General features: G+C 32.4%; 1 pseudogene; it reads left to right on the top strand.

Moving 5' to 3' along the window:
- Positions 1 to 19,346: 19,346 nt before the first annotated feature.
- Positions 19,347 to 19,748, top strand: LOC149176662 (antifungal protein ginkbilobin-like protein pseudogene; annotated as a pseudogene).
- The last annotated feature ends 2,141 nt before the right edge of the window (positions 19,749 to 21,889 follow it).

Raw genomic sequence — 21,889 nt, 5'->3', positions numbered from 1 at the left:
AATCGAGCAACATGTAAGGCGATCTAGATGAGAAAGATGCTTGTTGGCTTGTTTGGTCATATGATGGATCCTACTTTGGTTTAGTGTGCTAATTAAAGTTGAATCAAACTCTTTGAGATATTTTTTTCATGATCGATCCAAGAATATTGATATCCAATATCACCATCTACAGTATTGTGTCCAAAGGAAGATTATGTTGTTATAATGCATTTTGAAAAAGTTACATGATTCAAATATTTTGACAAAATCCTTTTCACAAGGGATGTTCGAGTTAGGATACATGTGGGCTATAATTATCCTATTTCTAAGAGGGAATGTTAAAAATGTAGCAAGAAAATATCAGTTTGACTTTGCCTAGGTAAAACTAGAGAGAAATTTAGTTTCCACATCAGTAGACAACATGGATAATGTTAAGTTGTGTAACATGGCTTGTGTCACCTAGTCTACTAAGTAATTTCGAGTTGGAGGAGTTAGATTTTAGAATTGCATGATTTATTTATAATTTGTAGCAATGTATTTCAGTTAATTATATTATTTCTAGTTTAACTAGTTCGAGCTATCAGAAGAAGTAGTGGGGGTCAGGTTTTGGAGGTGGAACTTCAAACACAATCAATGATCAACTAGTTAACTGATAAATTAACCCAAAATAATTGTTCGATGTAGAGAATTCAGGTAACCCAGTTGAGATGGAGATTCCAAGGTAGTGTACTATTAGTTGTAGCATATTGCTATGTGTACAGATGTTGTATGCAGTTAGAGGAAGACCTAAGGAAATTGCACACTTCCATGGTGTGAAATTCCTAGAAAAATAAAATAGGGGCAATTTACCAAGGGAATGACGCAAAGAACTAGGAGCTTGGAGGGCTTGAAAAAATGATAATTTTTTTCTAGAGTTAGTCAATCAGGCAGAGGGATAAACTATATACTTGCAGGGTGTGCTCAAGCTTGAGCAACAATATGTATTTATTCTCTATTCTCTGATTAACACAATATAGATAGTGAGGGGCTTTTATAAATTTCTTTCCCCTTAGATAAATATTTCTGCATATGTGATGTTTCATTTTACATGTCTATGATTCTTTCTTTATATGGTGAATTTACTTCCACAGATCAATAGACTAAATTCTCATGTTATGATTTAGTAAATTTCATGAATTATGTGGAATCTACATATTAATTTCTATAGTTTTCACTTTTGTATCCAAAAACACCTAATCCCTCTCAGAACTTTGTAGATCCTGAGTAACATTAATCTCTTTTGTTATATGGAAAGACATATGATTGAATTTATTTATATATAGAAAGAAACATATAATTGATATTAAATATTTTACCTCAATTGTTTTTAAAAGAATTATATATATTCCCAAAGTTTAATGCCTAATTATATTAAATATATGTATAAAAATGATACATAGGTGTACATTGAAATATTTTTTCATTACTAATATTTTTAATGTCAATACTAATACATTACAAAAAAATAAGTTTAGACATAATGTCTATATATATATATATATATATATATATATATATATATATATATATATATATATATATATATATATATATATATATTAACTGCATTTTATCCTTTAGAAGTATAAAGATAAAACTTTTAATCACATTTCACTGTGATATAACACCAATTTATGAAATTGATAAGAATATGAATTATCAATCTACGCTAACAATCTATCTCTCACAAGTAATGTTCTTAGGCATCACCCCTCATATTTTAGGACTTATGTAGGAGGAAATATTGAAACTATCGTAGATCAAAACGAACCAAAAAACTCGACAAAGCAATACAATAATATTTTTAAATATAATATTTACTTGTGTCAGATGCATATTAGAATGTGTGCCTCTTGATTATTGACAATATTGTCTGATTGTGTAAAGGTAGTAGTGGGCCTTTTTTTGGAATTTTGCTTGTATGATTCCTAGATAAAATTGGGTCTATTTGAGAGAAACCCAATTTTGGTAGCTGGTTAACTGATCTTGGGTGCATCAAACCCATTTTGTCATCCAAAACGCCAATGACATGTTATTTTTCCTCCACATCACTCCACTCTCTTCATTGCAAAGAAAACTACTCTTTTAGGTTGGACCTTTCATGGGCATCTCCTTTTCAACCTATGTTGTAGTGACTCCTTTTTCAACATTGATTGTAGTGTATCAAGTCAGTGAAGGTTTTGATTGTTCTACATAGCCATCTCTACTTACTCTCATTCTCGTATGTGTAAAAATTGTTTCTCTTCAATGTATGTTGGGCCCACTCACACTTTCAACCCTACATTGTTCCTCATCTCTCATACCAAATCATAAAACAAAAATACAATGGAGAGAGATGGTATAACTCTCCTACTGAATGATTTTATTAGTAGAATCCCACACCTAAAACAAACAATAGAGTCCCATTTTAGTGCAATGAGATAAATAGACTATATAATCACAAAAATATGGAAGATAATGATGCCATCACAACTCCAACTCACTCTTATGTTGAAAGATGAAAAATTCGTGGGAGACTACATTTAAAATATGATGACCAAGGGGAATGCATTAGGATAATACATTTTCTCCCTTAACTCTAACATTTTCGAGTTTTCACTTTTGTATCTTATGATATTTGATCCCTCTCAGTACTTGTTAGATCCAAATTAAGATGAATATATGTTGTTATATGGAGAGACATATGATTTAAATTACTTATATATAGAAAACACATTACAGTTAATATTATATATTTTACTTGAATTATTTTTTAAAAAATTGTGCATGTTCACAATTTGAATACTTAGTTGTACCAAATATGTCTATTAAATTGATATATAAGTGGACATTCAAATATTTTCTTAGTATTAATATTTTTTAATATAATGTGTAATTCATTTATTAAGTATGGGGGGAGTTACACATATCCCTTATAAGAAATCATAAAATAATAATTCTAGACATAAAAATAAAAACTAAATATTTATTTCATAAAAGGTGTTTTAGTTTATCCCTTAAAAATATAAATAGAAAGCATTCCATCACATTTCCTAGTAATATAACACCATTATATGAAATTCAAGATAATATCAATTTTCACATTTTAAAAATAAAAAACTAGTTTCGTTATACAATTAAAAACGTAAACCCCAAAATGGGTTAGAAAAAACAAAACATATGTTTGGGGGTGACACATCTACTACCATCACAATGCTCAAATGATGTGGGAGGCCTCACCATTCCACCTTCAACATGACTATCCTTCTGATCTCATGATGATGCACATTGTGAGAGTTTTCATCTCGCATTCATTGTAGTGATTTCAAAAATGTGGCAAGCTTCTAGAAAGGGTTTATGGTGATTTCAAAGGAAAGAGGCGCCATTTCCATCCCTTATGAGTTGAGCTTAATACTCTCTCTCTGCACTTTCCTCGACTTGGTAGGTAACTTCCGTTGTCAAATTATTGGTTCCATTTACCGAAGGTGGAAGGAATAGGTCTTACTAAACTAGCCAACCTCGATAGGCATATTCTATGGTACTATATTATTCCATTGCGTGAAAAATTATGAATGCTAGTGTGGGGTGGCAGTGAAAAAATTATTGTGATTTCAAGTTAGATAGTGTATCGTGCTTGTAGTGAGCTCCATTTATGTTGATTGAGGTAGTGTAGAAATGTGGTGTCAATGATCCTTTAGTTGTTTTTATCCAAGCGCACTAATATAGGTACTAGGGGAACTTACCTCCCATTATAGTGCTTTACATGGACACTTACATTATTGGTTTATCCTTAAAATTTGGTTGCCAACACGTGGTCTTTTATACATGTTTTTCTATCAATCGTATTATCTTCTTAGTGTTCTCTCTAGCAGTTTTACTTTTGTTAACACTAATGGAATACCATTACCTTCTCCACCCCACCATTAACCCTCATATCCCTCTATGTTATATCCCACTGCCAAACCTTCCATACTGTGCATCCCTCCCCTTACACTTGGAATTTTAATTATCTCCCTCATGGCTACTTCTTCACTTGATCCTCTCTCTTCTACTCCTCTGAAGCTCTACTCGGTCTCCTTCACCTTTTACTAATTTCTTGGTTCTCTCCTCTCCCCTTCGGTATGCCATTATAATAGGCTAGAAGCCATAGAGGCACCTCTAGAAGGGTAGAAAGGAGTGCTTGGGCTCGCATTCTTTCCCATAATATAGCAAGATGTTACAACTCCCAAACCCCTATGGATATTCAACATTAGATTGAGAAAATTACTGCAGAAGTCCATGTACACATAGATGAATTTTCAAACGTAGAAGTACTACCCTCGACGTTAGAATGTGTCTCCAGTGTGAGTCATGCCCATAGATGCTAGATCCAATACCTCTCCACCATAGAATTCCTTTGGAATATCAAGTCCCTTCTTTTTGAAGTGCTCTTGGAATTCAATGATTCCAAACGAGAAACCCTAATGTAGCTGGATGAGATATATTTGGAAAATGAAGATATAGGTCTTGAGAAAAGGTCCAACCTTTTTACGGACCTCAAAGAACCCTGTTGAACTTTCCACCTTGTCTTGAGCTATTTTCATGTTTTTAAATTTTACTAGTATGATCTTCCATCCTTATGACTATATATTATCTATTTCAATCTTTTCTTCTATCTAGTTTATAGTTTACATTCATCATGTTTGTGTTTATGTCATTAGCACTATAGATCTCCGCAAACTCCTACATAACTAGTGTAAGAAGTGTTGTTTCCTTTTAGAATTTTTGAATAAAGCTTTCATCTTCTATTGTTAGTGAATACCTAAAGAAACAAACTTAAAAATTAAACATAGTTACCGATCAAACGAGAAAATTAGAGATTACCTATTTTTTTGAGGTAACAAAAAATTCACATGATTTTGAAAACTCGTTATTGAACATACACCCTTTTTTTTTACACTTTAAATTTTCTTAGGTAACAATTTTTTTTTTAAATGGTAGTGACTTTCATGCTGATTTTGAAAAGTGTTGATGCAACATAACTCATTTTTTTAGAGGGGTTATTTTTTACACATTATTTTTTTGTGTATCAAGTATGAACATTTTTTTAAATGTAAGTGGTTTTCATGATGATTTTGGAAAGTGTTGATGCAACATCAACACCTTTTTTTTAGAGGGATTATTTTTTACACTTTAATTTTTTTAATGCATTAAGTGTGGATAATATTTTTTAAATGTTGGTGATTTCATGTTGATAATAAAACATTATAAAAATAAATAAATAAAAAAATTGATAAATTCAAAGCTAATCAATAGGGAAGAGATGAAATTAATGAAAGAATAATATTGTAAAAGAAATTATTAATAATATGAAAATGATTAAGTTGTTTAATAATAATTTAAGGATTGAAATAATTAAGGGAAATAAAGAAAGTAAAATAAGAGATTCCTTTTTGAATTGAAATAATTAAGAAAGAAAGGTAAACAAAAAAGAGATTGATCTCTATTCATATTTGTCATATAAATAAATGATTCAAAAATAAAATAATATATATATATATATATATATATATATATATATATATATATATATATATATATATATAATATATATACATATATATATATATATATATATATATATATATATATATATATATATATATATATATATATATATATATATATATATATATATATAAACCTCAGGAAGATAGGGTAGGGACCCAACAACTTCTAATTTTCTAGCCATCATCCCTATTCAGATTACTTGGCATCCTCTCAATTTCTATGATGTCCTTAAACTTACGGTGATGAAAACAATGAATCCTTACAACTACCTAAGATTTTTCAATGCAGATGTGATGTATTGTCTTCTCTGCATCCAGTATGATGCACCACACTAGATGGTTCAAAACGTGTCAAAAAAATATTTATGATGTGATTACCCTCAAAATATTCTCAAATTTCCATGCATGTCAACCCCATATAGGCCCATAACATGCTCACAAATTTCATTTTATTTTTTATTTTTGTCAACATTTATTAATAAATTACCTTTCTAATCTTTAATAAACTCTACTTGATAACTTTTAATGGCATGCTTGATCACATGGAGCATTATATTGTATACATAAGAGATGGTTACATATCAAATTGTTTGTATCCGAGGTTTAAGGTTGAAATGTAAGATAATCATTTGGTCCAAACTATACATTTATATATAAAATATATGGTATTATAATGTACACATATTTATATTAAGAACATTCACAATTTTGTACAGTTTTCTGACATTAGTGACGATAACCATTGGGACTAGAGAGATACCAAATCTAGGGTTATGATTCAACAGGTTTTAATCAATGACTAAAATGGGTGGAGGTGGTTAGAAGGTAACCGCCCTCTGTTCTAGTGTTGTCAGCAAGTCATTCCTTCAATCACTCCTACCAAGTAAGTCTCTGCAACATGTTGGAGAGAAAAATTTATTTTTTTGCAATCCCAAAATCCAACCTTGTTGTCAATTTGGGCTTTGGTTGTGTAGCTGCTAACCTCATCATTGGAACAATTTATTTCCTTCTTGTGTGCTTTTCTTTTTAATTAGATGCAAGGGTTTTCTATTTGTTGAAAATAACAACAAGAAATGATAAAAATAGAATCCAAAATATTCCAATTCAATTTGTCCTTGAACTAAATTGTGAATTAAAATCGAATTTAGTCTCACCTGCTACATGGAATTAATTAATTAATTCATTATGGATTAATTAGTTGGAGAAATTCAAGTTAGAAGCTTTTCTAAAGTCATGCAATAGTTTTCCCTTGAATTAAGGAGATAAGGTTGAGTTATATTTGAGTTGTAATTAGTTAGCTCACTCTACTGAGCTAAGTCTGTTAAATTAGTTCCAAACTGTTTGAGGAACAAATGGTGAGTTATCAGTCAGTTGATGCATGCATGCATCCAAATAGTGCTACTTTAATTAAATGAAGATTCCCTCATTAGAAGCTCATGCATGTCTATTATGAGAAATGCCCAGTTGAGATTAAACTCAAGGAAAATCTATTATCAGTTGCAAGTGTTTTCCTATAAATAAAACTCACGCATGCAAAAGGATAAATTCCTTGAGGATTGCGCAGTTCTCACAGGGTGTAAGATGAGTGTGTGAGCTCAGTTTTCCATTTGGTTGGAGGAGATCATCCTAGAGAAACAATGTAAGGAAATAGGAGCTTGGAGGGCAAAGAGGAAGGCTTGTGAGAAGCCTAGATTGCCTGTGAGCATCTGTGAGGATTGTATTGAGAGCTTGCTAGTTGTGAGAACTAAGGCTTTCTATAATTCCTATGTATTTCCACCTTGTATGATAACAAAAATAGTGGGGTTTTTAGCTGAGGCTTTGCTCGAGGTATTCTCATGTGTATTGTGCATTGATTCTTCTTCTTCTGGTTATATGTGTTCCCCTCGATATTTAAGCTTCTGCAAAACTTTGATAGTAGAAGTAGGTTATAGTATTATGCTTTGATTTATATTGCAATATCGGGTCAACCTACTTCAGATTTTCTACATGCTAGCAGAGATCTAGAACGGTAGGGAAATTTCTGCATGGTATTAGAGCCTAGTTTAACGGATTTGTGAACAGTACACTAAGAAGAGAATTCAAAGTTTGAAGTTCAAAGTTGTAGGTGAAAATCGAATTCATATCATACTTCAGGGTTGGACAATGGCATTTTATGGCTTGAGACTCGAGTATGCCTTGATAGGTAACTCGAATTACATAGCATGGAAAGATAGAATGGAGGTTGTATTAGAAGACAATGGCTTGAAGGATTTCATTGATCAAGAAATCCCAAAGCCAACTTCAACTAATGCAAAAGAGTTGGTTGAGTGGAAGAAGTGTGTGGCGAAGGCGAGATAGATCATCCTTGAGGGAGTTCAAGACCATATTATCTCGAGTCTCCATGGGAAGGATACTCCATTTTCAATGTGGAAGACATTGAAGGACCTCTACTAGAATAGTAGAAACTAGAGGAAATTAACGCTCAAGGATAAGCTTTGAAGAATCAAGATGGAGAAGGGTGATACTATTTCCACATATCTGAAAAAGCTCACCACCTACAAAGATGACCTTGGTAGTGTGGGAATAACTACTACCAACGATGATATGGTGAACCTCGCTCTCCTTGGCGTTCCAAAGAGCTGGAATAGGTACGGGGACTCTGTGAATGGAAGGGAGAAACTACCAGATTCGGAATGACTGTGGTCAGATCTGATGCAGGAGGAGATTAGGAGGAGCAAACGAGATGGTTCTTCATCAAATAATGATCATGAAGAAAATATGTCCTTAGCAAGTAAGGCAAGGAAAGGGAAGGGGAAGGCTTCCCATTCCAAATTTGAATTCTTCTCATGGAGGGAAGAAGGGTGACATGTCTAAAGTGAGATGCTTTAATTGTCACGAGATGGGACATTGTGCAACTAATTTCCCATCAAATAAATCCAAGAAGGGATCCTCAGAAGGATCGGAAGGTGAGGCATTAGCCTCTTAGTTCGAGATGGATTTTACCCTCATCACATGCATGGTGTCATTGATGATGGGTTGTGTTTAGTATCTTGTTAGTGGAGCCTCATTCCACATGACTAGTGATAAAAGTTTATTCAGTACCTTAGAGGAGAAAGACCTCAAAATTCGCATAGAGATGGGTGATGATGAAAGGTATAATGTTTCAGGAGTGGGCACAATTTCTTTTCAGAGGGAGGATGGAGCTCGTATCACCTTGACAAATGTGAAGTATATGCTTGGACTGAAGAAGAACATGGTATTCATCACGATATTGGAAGACCATGGCTATGATGTGCTTTTTAGTAAGGGAAAGGCTTTCCTTAGACACATCACCATGAGATAGGTGAATTAGATCGGTTGACAAGTTAAGAACCTGTACACTCTTAAGGTTCAATACGCATACAAAGCCTTGAGGAGAAAATTACCTCTCAACATGTAGCCCCAGAAGAAGTCTCAGACAATTGTGGAGGAGCCACAATTGCAGAAGCAGAGAGGAGACCGAGTGAAGAGATCCACTCATGTAGATACCTCCATTAGGGGGGAATTTTGATCCAAGTGGGCCGAGGGATCACATGCAGCCATACCTCTAGGTGTGAGGTGGGGCGATGTCAAGTGATAGTCCTAAGAAGGCTGAAATTGGGCAGGGTCCATTAAGAAGTTTTATCTCATGGATCGTACCTTGCTAAGGGAGCCCAAAGTACATAGTGGCGGGAGGAATCAGTGGGATTCATGCAGTCAGAGATCAAAGTGACAGAGGCTAGAGCAGTTAGAAACTGAATAGCACAGAGAAGGATTGAAAACAGTGTAGAAAGGAAGAGTCAGCAGAAGCGTAAATTTTTTTAGTTGACAGAGGCAACAACAGTCAAAGACTTTGATGATAGATGCATCATACTGATTCAAGTTGGATGTTTTTTTTGTTTCTGAAGTTGTTGGAGCAACAACACTAGAGAGAAGTGTTGCATGCATAACATTCCAAAGGTTCACAATCGGTATCGATTTGAATTCCTCTCTTGTTTAGAGGGAGTGTTGAAAATAGAAACAAGAAATGATAACATAGAATCCAGAATATTCCAATTTAATTTGTCCTTGAATTAAATTGTGAATTACAATCGAATTTAGTCTCACCAGCTACATGGAAATAATTAATTAATTAATTATGGATGAATTAGTTGGAGAAATTCAATTTAGAAGTATTTCTAAAGTCATGCAAGAGTTATGCCTTGAATTAAGGAGATAAGGTTGAGTAATATTTGAGTTGTAATTAGTTAGCTGAGTCTACTGAGTTAAGTCTAGTTAAAATAGTTCCAAATGTTTGAGGAACAAATGGTGAGTTATCAGTCAGTTGATGTATGCATGCATCCAACTAGTGCTACTCCAGTTAACTGAAGATTCCCTCATCAGAAACTCATGCATGTCTATTCTGAGAAAGGCGCAGTTGAGATAAACGTCAAGGACAATGTAATATCAGTTGCAAGTGTTTTCCTATAAAGAAAACTCATGCATGGAGAAGGATAAATTCCTTGAGGATTGCATAGTTCCGACAGGGTGTGAGATCAATGTGTGAGATTAGTTTTCCACTTGGTTGGATGAGATCATCCCAGAGAAACAACGGAAGGAAATAGGAGCTTGGAGGGTAGAGAGGAAGGCTTGTGAGAAGCCTGGATTGTCTATGTGAATCTGTGAGGATTGTACTGAGAGATGGCTAGCTGTGAGAGGTAAGGCTTTGTATAATTCCTATGTATTTCCACCTTGTATGATAATATAGATAGTGTGGTTTTCGGCTGAGGCTTTCCTCGACGTATCCTCATATGTATTGTGAATTGATTCATCCTCTTCTGGTTATATGTGTCCAGCTTGATCTTTAAGCTTCCACAAAACTTTGACAGTAGAAGTAGGTTATATTCTTCTTCTTTGATTTATATTACATTATCGAGTTAACCTACAACAAATTTTCTACATGCTAGCAGAGAGCTAGAACAGTAAGGAAATTTCTACACTATCTTCCTCATGTTTACCATGAATTTTTATTAATAGCGATTCAATGGGTATCCTGGAGTTTTGCAACAACATTGCAGTTAATGTCCATCATGTTGAGAGCCTCGTATTTTTACAGCTCTTTACTCACATTCGGTTCTATTTCAAAATGACATTGTCCATAAGTAATGCCTCCTTCCAAAAACAATTGGGTTCACTTAATTATTTTATTGTTACACTTGATAATCCTTTCTATAAAGTCAATTAGGGATCCATTCTAGGGACCCTGCAACAGTCAGGAAGAAAGAGGACCTTCTAGTATCCTTCCCTCAGTTAGTTATTTCTAATTTTATTTACATCTAAACCAAGTCCATGATTAATTATCCTATCTACTCTCTTTTTTTTGGCAAGTACATGATTTTCAGTTGCATTTTTAACTAAACCTTGGGGGTTCAATAGCTAATTTACAGGTTCCTTTTCGCTAACACCCCGTTCTCTGCTAAACTCTAGGTTTGGCCAGAATTTACTTGCCTAAGGTTCCATACCTAGGGTTTAACAAAATATCATTTTAAAGGTCATTAAATTTTAACTAGGATTTTCAACTCTTACTATGTATGTATAAATGTATTCTTTTTGACTTATGGGTATTTGGCCATTACTATCATTGAGGTTGCTGTACTCTGTATTACAATTTATATGTATTGTTTTCTTCTTTTAGTGCTCAAAGGGAAGTGCTCGATTTCCATTCCATTCCAGTTTGAGACTTTTGAGGAAAAAATCTATTTATTTTGTAATCTCTGGTTTAATCTCTATCTCTCTCTCTCTCTCTCTCTCTCTCTCTCTCTCTCTATATATATATATATATATATATATATATATATATATATATATATATATATATATATATATATATATATATATACATTTCAATATGATTCTTATTAGATAATTTTTGTGGAGTTTGTGTTAAACTCTAGGATAATTACATAGGTAAGAAGCGCACAAGTTACCCAAATACCCGAATCTCTGTATTTTTGGTTTTTCTTTGCGTTCATTAATAAATTGATATGGCTCTAGTTATAATGGATTTTCAATAGAACCCTGCCTTCTGTCTGACATGAAATCTCAATGTATAATGTTGCACATGTTTGTTTTGTTTTAAAAATTTTACATTACTTTGTTCCCACAAAATTATTTTTTGTTTGAGCTTATCAGGTGAACTATGCATGTGTAAACTTCTGTATAGTTTCTTTTTCAAGTTGGTAAAGATCTTTTTTGAACATAAAAAATTGTCTTCTATTTTTAACAAATTATTAACAAACCATTAACAAATTTTGTTCGCTTTGAGGAAACTCCTAATAATGATATGCTGATGTAGGGACTATTTTTGGGTTTTTGGCTATGTCAGTTTATGGCAAGGACTAACTCAAGTCTTAGATAGGGCTTGCAATAAATTCCCCATTACTGATTTTATTTATTCTTTTGTTCAGCTAAAAACCCTAGGGAACTAAATAATAGTTTTGGTTCGATAAATATTACATAATGCTTTTAGAATTTCCTCAAGAAACAACGGTTCTTAGCCACTAATTACTAATACATATTTTCATTTACAAAATTATTATTCACAGTAGCAGTTTCATTCCAAGAGATACATTAGTAGCATAAGAACACTTCACTCACATCATTTACAAAAACAATATAAGTTCTGGAAATGTAATTATGCCTATATGTTTCCAGGTTAGACAACCAGGGAATTAAACTAGGAGAAAGACCACTCCTCCTAGACAAATGAAAATGGAAATCACTTTAAGTTGTCCCCCTGTGCTAGTTTTTCACTCCCAAAATAGTTACTTGATAGAGACCCCACAAGGTCTCTTCAGAGCTTCAAGACTATATGAGTCTCACCCAAGAATTGACAAATTCACTTCTCTTCTTTAGGGACTCCATTGGCTGGAACCAGCTAAAGAATACCCTAACTGGTAGTGTCCCGCCCTCCTTCAATAATGTCTTGTTGCAGGTTCACATCATTTTCCTCATTTGTACATCCTCCAACCAGGGACCAAGCCTTCAAGTTTGGCTCATTTTTTCTCTCCTCTCACCCTTATTATATCCCTTTCCCCAACTAAGATTCTTTATCTCTAGGGAGGGGAAGAACTGTTTGGTGAGTGAAAATGTTTCATTTAGTGTCTTTTCCGCTGTGATATCCAAGAATTCTCCTGACCTCTCAAATAAATTAAAATAAAAAATTTATCGTTAAAGTTTTTCCAATAGGATTTTCACTAAGGGGTGTTACATCTTCCCCCCTTGAGTGAAACACCATCCTCCGTGTTTCTTGACCCCATAGTTGGAGTATGCCTTGCATAGAAAAAATCTCATTCTTCCATATAGCCTTCTCTCGCTGGAATTCCTGCATTGCATTTAATTTGAGCATTGACTTTCTTTTGCAACATAATTATTCTTATGCGGAGGCTCCACTTGGAGTATTTTATTTGGTTCACCTACATTCACAATCGGTGTCATTAGTTTCCATTTATCATTGTATAAGAAACATATATATAATCATTTCAACTTTATTAAAAGAACCATTACTTGCTAGTTATGCATTCAACAAGGTATTTAGTATGCATTAGAACTCTACTCAAGTAACTAGAAACCTACATATGGTTAGAAACTTCATCATAAATCCATCAACCATAACAATAATTCCTTACTTACCAGAGGGCTATTTTAGTTGGTAAGGAACCACCTTGTAGTTCCACTATTAATTTCATATTATGGGAGTACAAATTCCTTTGCACTATGTACTTAGCGGTGGTAAATTTTTAGAAGGATTCATTGTTCTTATCTATATTGAAATTAGTGCACGATAATACTGGGTAGTATCAATTATGCTTTTATCTTAACTACATATGCATTAATTATGCATGAAGTAAGTTTAAGTTAACTTCTCTTTCATGTTCTATTTTAAGGAAGCTACATGGTTGTTTACTTGTAAGTAAACTTAGTTATACCCATATTGGTTTCTTTTCTTTGGGGAAAATGATAAAAATCCAAATTTTTACCTTCAGTGTGACCTTTTTTCATCCCGCACTGTAGGTTGTTGATGAAGATTATACATGGTTTGTTCATGGTTATTTCATGTTATAGTATCTTGCAATTCCAGCTATGTTTCTTTTAAGAAACCCCATTAATGTTTACTTGTTTATATTAGAAACATAGCTTAATCAGTCTTTAGTTAGTTATCACGTCAATTTGTACCTCATAGAAGCCAATGACCAATAGCTATTTTTTTTTTCAATCCACCTCTTTGTAATGCCACGTACACATAATAGCATACTTAATACACATCTACATATGTAAAAAACATGCATATAAACATATTGCTCAATACTTTACACATTTAATTACTTATGGTTCCACAGACCACACCATCCCTATTTATTTGAACTGGGTTACCGTGCTTGATTATGAAATATATTAATATATAACTTTGTTTTCCATACTATCATAAGTAATCATCCTTCTACTTCACTGACCATTGACAGCTAGGTACCACATCGATTTTTTTATGTATGATGCCTTCATGTAAAAATATTAAGTATATGTGAAATTATAATCTAGAGTTAAAAGAATAGCCTTCTTCTCTCTTTTGTCCTTCATCTCTTACCAATTCGACCAACGAACTTGATTTTCACCGTAGTGATTCACCCTTATTACTCTATTTTGCACTAACCATCTTTCTAGCACTATTTGTGCTTCAAAAATATCATTATCTCTATCTCTTTAAGTTTTGAAAGTCTTAAAATGTTTCATTCATTTACAATTCAATAATTATTATAATATTTATCCTGACATACCAACACTCTGTGGGTCCTCGATAGGGATTTTTTTAATCTCAAACTTCTTCCAAAACGCCTCATTGTCTAATTTCACATACTTATTTTCTTGAAGAATGCCATTGGCTAGGTCTATATACTTATCCTTTAGGTTATTCTGCTATGGAGAATTAAAGTTTTAGAGTGGAAATAGCTCTATTGTTGACAATCCACGTTCATTGGGTTCATAAAAAAATTCCCTTCTTCTTTTTATGTTGGGAGTTACCTATCTTAAAGAGGAATGTAAATTATGGCTTATGCTTAGTTATTACAAACTTTTCATTATTTTCCTCCTTTTTGTAATGTTGTTTGTTTCTTTGGTTTTCTTGAACAGAGCAGAGCTTCAATCTAACAACTACTCGAGATAAAAGATTATATTACTGAAATCTGTGGGATGAGGGAGCTGGTTCGAGCTACCAACATCCGGCTTGGCCCAAAAGCTAACCCCAACTCTCCAAGAAAGCCATTAATTTCCTTTTTGTTACCTTATTCAACTTCGTCTTTTTATTAATCCCAAGATGATACGCATTTATGACCCATCCTTTAATATTTCTATACTTCTGAAAAATAAAGGAGAATTTACCAACATCCGGCTTGCCCAAAATCTAACCCCAACTCTCTAAGAAAGCCATTAATTTCCTTTTTGTTTCCTTATTCAACTATATCTTTTTTATTAATCCCAAGATGATACACATTTATGACCCATCCTTTAATATTTCTATACTTCTGAAAAAGAAAGGATAATTTACCAACATTCCTCTTGCCCCCAAAAGCTAACCCCAACTCTCTAAGAAAGCCATTGATTTTATTTTATTTTTTAACTTATTCATCTGTCTTTTATTAATCCCAAGATGATACACATTTATGACCCATCCTTTAATATTTCTATACTTCTAAGAAAGAAAGGAGCATTTACCAACATTTGGCTTACCCAAAAAGCTAACCCCAACTCTCTAAGAAAGCCATTAATTTCCTTTTTCTTTTACCTTATTCAACTCTTTCTTTTTATTAACCCCAAGATGATACGCATTTATGACCCATCCTTTAATATTTCTATACTTCTGAAAAAAAAGGAGAATTTCATATCCCACAGTGTTTTGTACCTTTAGTACCTTGAATTTCATTTATTAGAGAGTTAAGGACATACAACTCTATTTCTTTTACCTCACAATCAAGAATTACAATACTTTGCATACTTGTACACTCATTACGTTGTTATAATTTATAATATATGTATGTGAGGAAATATTCTATATTTCCAATTTAGGAATAACACAAGCTATTATTTAGTGCCTTTTGCTTTGTGATATACAAAATTTTCCCTTTTTCATTCATTATGTTACTCTAATGTAATTATTTTCTCCCATATCAATTCAAAACATATTACCCATTTCATTCACAATAGGTTATTTTATTGACTTATACCATCTAGTAGGAAAGAAATTTTATCCTAAGTCGGAATAACTAATTATCTTATTGTACCACTCACATAGTAATCATAATTGTTTTTACCATCTCATTTCACTTTTATCTATAACTTTTTTTTTTTAATTTTTATTTGTTTTTGGTTGTCTGTTACGGAATATTTCGGTTCCTTATTCACATGATGGCTCACAACCAAATATCTTTGTTTTAGGTGTTGTCATAATTGTGTGAAAATTATATATATAATTTTGATTCTTTTTCTTCATGATCAGCTAGTAATTTACAAAGAATTTTTTATTAATAATTAATTCACATGCTATGCATCTATCATCTTTTATCCAAGATTGATAATGTTTTCATCAGTGACATTACAATATCGTTTTGGTCCATAAGAATCAAATAACTAATTATAAGTTCTTTTTTTTAATATACAGAGATAGACATTCAAATAATTTTTCATTACTAATATTTTTAATGTCATTCTAAATCATATATTGATTATTGAGTACTTTTAATGTCATTCTTAATAAATTAAAAAAAAAACTAATTCTTGACATTATATATATATAATTATAAAGATAAAAGTCTTAATCACATTTCATGTAATATAAATTTATGAAATTGATAAGAATATGAATTATCAATTTAAAAAATAATAAAATTACTTTTAAAATATAATTAAAAAGATAAAGATTGAATGGTGTAAGAAACAAAAGAATTGAAATCTCCCCTAACAATCTATCTCTCAGAAGTAAGTTCTTAGGCATCACTCATATTTTACGACTTAGCAAGAAATATTAAACATATGGTAGATCAAAATGAACCAAAAGGACCTGATGAATCAATGCAATAATATTTTTAAATATAATATTTAAATGTGAGATGCATCTTAGGACGCATGCCTCTTGATTATTAACAATGTTTCCTGATTGTGTAGAGGTAGTAGTGGGCCTTTTTTGGAATTTTTCTTGTACAATTCTTAAGCAAAATTGGGTTTATTTGAGAGAAAACCAATTTACCATTTTTGGTAGCCGATTAATTTATTTTGGATGTATCGAACCCATTTTCTCAACCAAAACACGAATGGCATGTTATTTTTCCTCCACATGAATTCACTCTCTTCAATGCACAAAAAATTACTCTTTTAGGTTGGTTATTTCATGGGCATCTCTTTTTCAGCCTATGTTGTAGTGACTTCTTTTTCAACGTTGATTGTAGTGTATAGAGTTAGTGAAGGTTTTGATTGTTCTACATAACCATCTTTACTTGCTCTTATTCTCGTATGTGTAAACATTGTTTCTCTTCAATGTATGTTGGGACCATTAACATTATCAACCTTACATTGTTCTTCACCTCTCCTACCAAATCATAAAATAAAAATACAATAGAGAGAGATGGCATCACTCTCTTACCGGATGATTTTATTAGTAGAATCCCACACCCAAAAAAACGATAGAGTCCCATTTTAGTGCAATGAAATAAATAGACTATATAATCACAACAATTTGGAGAAAATGATGCCATCACAACTACAACTCACTCTTATGTTGAAAGATAACAAATTTGTGGGAGGCTACTTTTAAAATATGATGACCAAGAGGAATGCATTAGAATAATACATTTTCTTCACTAAATCTAATATTTTCAAGTTTTCAGTTTTGTATCTTAAGATATTTGATCCTTCTCTGTACTTGGTAGATCCCAATTAAGATGAATATATGTTGTTAAACAAAAACACATATGTTTTAAATTACTTATATATAGAAAAAGCATGATAGTTAATATTAGATATTTTACTTGAATTATTTTTAAGAGAATTATACATGTTCACAATTTGAATACTTAGTTATACTAAACATGTTTATTAAATTGATATATAAATGGACATTCAAATATTTTTTAATATCATGTGAATCAAAATATGAGAGTTATACATCTCCCTTGTAAAAAATTATAAAATAATAACACTAGATATAGAAATAAAAGCTAAATATTTATTTTCATAAAAAATATTTTATTTTATACCTTAAAACTATAAATATAAAACATTCCATCACATTTTTTTCTCAAAACATTCCATTACATTTCCTTTTCATATGACACCATTATATGAAATTCATGATCATATGGATTTTCAAAATAAAAAATAAAAATAAAAAATAGTATAACTATATAATTGAAAACGTAAACCCAAAATTATTCCACTGCATGAAAGGTTATGAAGGCTTGTGCGGGGTGGGAGTGAATAAATTTGTGTTATTTGACATTAATTAATGTACCCTGCTTGTAGTGAGCTCCACTTATGTTGATTGAGATAGCGTAGAAATGTGATGTCAATGCTTCTCTGGTGGTATTTGTCCAAGCACCCTAATGTAGGTTCTTGGGAATTTGTCTTCCATGATAGTGCTTTACATGGACATTTAGGTTATTGGTTTATCCTTAAAATTTGGTTGCCAACGGATGGTCATTTCTGCATGGTTTTCTATCAATCGTATTATCTGCTTAGTGCTCTTTCTGGTATCTGTATTTTTATTTGCACTAATAGAATCCCATTACTTTCGTCACCCCACCGCCTCATATCCCTCTATCCTATATTCCATCCTTAATGGGGTTTTCGTACTCTATATTATAATTTATATGTATTTTATATTTTTTAGTACACAAAGGGAAGCCATCGATTTCCGTTCCATTTCCAGACTTTTGAGGAAAAATTCTATTTATTTTGTGATCTCTGGTTATATATATATAGATATAGATATATATTTCTTATTTTATATATATATGGTAAATATAGATATATATTTCTTATTAAATAATTTATGAGGAATTTGAATATGGCGCCGCTTTTGGATATTCATTAATAAATTGAATATGGCTATGCTTACAACGGAATTTTCCATGGAACCCTTCTTTTTGACTCCATTTCTAAATACTCTTTTCTGACTATATGTTAATTTTGTTTTAAAAATTTTACGGTGCTCTGTTCCCACAAAATTAAAATTATTCTTCTTTGAGCTTGTCACGTGAACTATATCTTTCTATACTTTCTTTAACCTCACACTTAATAGCATTTTCAAATTATATGAAATAACACTTAAAACTCTCCTATACTCAAAATCCCAACCAACCACAACCAACCACTTCAGTTTTTAATAATTATGAAAAACCGATCTCAAAATCCCAACCAACCACAACCAACCACTTCAGTTTTTAATAATTATGAAAAACCGATCTCAAAATAGGATGCATATCCCCGAGTTAATTTTATTATAGACCCACATAGACTGCGCCTGCTCATGAGGGGGGAAACGGTCTAGTCAGGAGAGGCGGCTAGAATGAGTCGTGCGTTCCCTTTTTTGTATTATACTAACCACATGCGTCCCGGTCCACCGCTGTCCAACATATAATGCTACCCACACCCATCCCCACCAAGACGAAGCCTATAAATGGAGGCTGCCACCACACATTGATAAGCATCGCAAGAGGCAGCATTGTTAGAGGTTATACATCATTCCACCCAGCATTTCCCATTTCCACCCAGCCAGCCATGTCGATGAGGTACTCATTTGCGCCTTTTGCATTGGCAGTAATCGCAGTAGCTGCACTGGTTGTGGGCAGTGCTGTAGGCACGCCCAATACAAACTTCGTATCATCTGCGTGTAACACGCAGAAGATCCCAAGCGGAAGTCCCTTTTATAGTACTCTCGGATCCCTCCTCGTAGATATAGAGGGAAACACTGCCTCCAGCGGTTACGACTACAAAGCATCGCGAGCAGGCTCACCCACCGCCTATGCGCGTGGGGTTTGCAATCAGGGAATCTCTGAGTCTGATTGCACCGCCTGCCTTCAAAACCTTGGGGGCCGCATCTGGAACATTTGTGGCAACGCCATCGGTGCTCGAGTTCAGCTAACCGACTGTTTCACCCGCTACGAGCAGTACAGCTTCTAGTTATGTCAATCTCTGGTCAAATCCACTGCTGTGTTTCTTTCTCTCATGTTGTGCTACGCTCACCAGTCGCTATCTAAATTCTTCATATAATAAAACGATCGTCAAGTTCCGCATTTTATTTTCCGTTACGGTGTCCTGCCAATAATTTCATTCATTTTCACGGTGTCACCGCTTTTGTTTTCAACTATGTACCACGAACAGTTACGTTCACATCGAATTGAAATGTTATATTCCGTTGAACTTTACATGAGGATAGTGCAACTGATCTAGTTTTTAGTTTTCGTATTCTTAAATTCATCCAATCAATTATCCAAGTTTTTAATATTCTTATGACATAATTTTCCATCTCCATTTATTGCTCGTAAAGTATCACTAATCGTTATGAATTTTATAATTTAAAAAACGATAAAACTAATTTAATTATATATTATAAGGGTAAAAACTAATGTTATTAAGCCTAATTTTAGTTTAATGTATTTTTATTACTTTTCTCAATTTTAATAATGTGAAATGTATCATAAAGTAATTTTGATGAGTATGGGTGTTTAATTGATATGTTTAAGCTAATTTAATGTTTATATATTATTTATATAGTTATATTAATTCTTCTTCTTTATTTTGTTGGATAAATGAATCTCTTCATTCATAACAAAATGTTTCATATAGCTTGAATTACCAAAGGAGAACTAAAATTCACGAGTTTTTTAAACTAGTAAGCTTCCTACCACTAACAAACAATTCGAAAATGACTATGATAATGAGAACCGCATAGAGACTCCTTGCGGATTCGAGATTTCAAGGGGAAAATTCCCCAAGTTCACTAATTTTTACCCTATAGAGTATATGTGTGTGTAAAACCAGTGAATATCTATCTTAATTTTGGATATAAAAAAAATTAATTTGAATCAAATTTAGCCCTATTAAAACACTTTCTCAAATTCCCACACAACATGAGATTTATAGCTTACGAAATTTATCTCTCTACACTTGATAAATCCCACATAATATAAATCTACGGTTCTAATATAATTGAACTTATTTATATACATAAATCAGGTATAGTTGATATTAAAAATCTTACTTCATTATCTAATTAAAAAAATATAGTTGATACTTGGAAGTTTGGATAATTATTTGGAAGCAAATTCTCACTACATCATTAAATGTTTATGAAGCTATTGATTTTCCGATTGGATAGATGGTTGTTAAGAGAGAATATCTTACAGAAGATGGAAATCCAAGAAATAACGATAGTTATGTGTTCATGGATTATAGGCAAGGAGCAATGAAATATCACTCTACACACTTAATCATTGCTACAAACATGCAACTACAAGCATATCCTTGAAGAAGCTTGCACAAGGTACAATACTTCCTACATCATTTTGACCACAAGAGGCTGGTGGAAACTATTTGCAATAGAGATTATCTAGATTACTTACATGAATGGAATCACGTAGCTATAAGAGAGGTAGAATGGCATGTACACCCTTATATAAACTATATTTAGGTATGTGGATTGTTATGCTATTACTTTCCATGCATATATGATGTAAATGACTATTTTTTTCTTATAGTTACATGTGACTAATATTATTTTAATGCATGGGGCTACCGCCACTGAAGTATTTGTTTATTTCATTTCGAAATGTTACGTTTCCAGTTTGAATTTGCATGTATGTAGGTTTTAAATTTATAGATTCATAGTATACTGATCTCAAAACATACTTAATTTAAAGGGCATACTTCTCCAAGCATGTACTAGATATAAAAACCACTTTTAAAAATAATTTATATAATATAAAAATATGTTTATTATATTAAAGTTTCATATTAGGTCACTTAATAATTTAAATGCTATGTTATCTCAAATCAACAAGAACAAGAAATTTTCAAATTTACTGGATCATGAAGATAATGTATACGAAAAATAAAAATTGCAATCACACAATTTTGGAAGGTAAGATACTTTATAGATATATTGAATAAATGAAATAAATATGAGTAAATGTATCACAAAATTGTTACAATAACTACATCTCCAAACTCTACCATAGCAAAATCATGGAATGCCTACCCACCACAAAATATTCCCAACAAGGTAGCATTAATATAATAAGGACATTATTCCATACAAGTCA

This window comes from Pinus tabuliformis, chromosome 4_1 (genome assembly GCF_031772625.1).
Source record: "Pinus tabuliformis cultivar Carrire ecotype Pingquan chromosome 4_1, CPIR1, whole genome shotgun sequence".
Classification (NCBI taxonomy): domain Eukaryota; kingdom Viridiplantae; phylum Streptophyta; class Pinopsida; order Pinales; family Pinaceae; genus Pinus; species Pinus tabuliformis.
The sequence above is the reverse complement of the archived record's forward strand: the minus strand, read 5'-3'. Positions and strand labels throughout refer to the sequence as shown.